The following is an 837-nucleotide window of genomic DNA, read 5'->3' on the forward strand; positions in this document are numbered from 1 at the left end:
TTAATTTGGATATTCTAAATAAATTACTTAAGGAATTGTCCTGCTCCACGAATGCTCCAGATATGCATATACTGACCTGACTTATTTAGAATGCCGACACCCTGCAGCTATGCAACATGTAAGTTACTTACATATTTCAGCGCAGTATCATTGCCCAGAGTTACATCCACTTAACGAAGTAGCTTTATACACTTCTTCATGCAGGCTCCACCCTCCACACTGGAACCTGTGATCATACTCTCTGGCTAGCAGTTACCTGTGGAGGCCACAGAGCTGACGAGCTTCCCATGGGTCTCCTCACACTAACGCACGCAGGCGGGAAGGTGAATCCCGGTTGCTTCCCACCGCTCCCAGCTGCGCTTCGGACCCGCGGCGTCCTGCGCCGGTAAGGGGATGTGGGCCGAGCGAAGGCCCTCACGGCGGGCCCCGCCGGCGGCACACGGCTACCGGGCCGGGCGGGGCCCCGCCGCCCCTCAGCGACGGCCGTTGGCGGGGCGGCGCTGCCGGCCGGGGTCTCTCCCCCCGCGCAGGGGCAGGCTGGCGGGAGCGCGGCCCCGCCTTTCTCCCCCGCCGCGGCTGCCATGGAGAGCGGCGAGCGACAGGAACTTGTGTGGCTGCCCATAGTAAAGATGGCGGCGACGAGGCGTTGCCCGCGGCCGGCCGCTTCCCGCCGAGGGAGGGGGGAAGGGAGGCACCGCCCGCCCACCAGCCCTTAGCAAAGATGGTGGCGAGAGGCGTTCGTGTGTTTCAGGCAAGGGTCAACACCGTGACGCGTTTTACTTCCGGGTGAGCGCCAGTAGGCGCCATATTGTCTTGTTCGGGAAGACGAGGAGCGAA

Source organism: Gavia stellata, chromosome 2 (assembly GCF_030936135.1).
Source record: "Gavia stellata isolate bGavSte3 chromosome 2, bGavSte3.hap2, whole genome shotgun sequence".
NCBI lineage: Eukaryota > Metazoa > Chordata > Aves > Gaviiformes > Gaviidae > Gavia > Gavia stellata.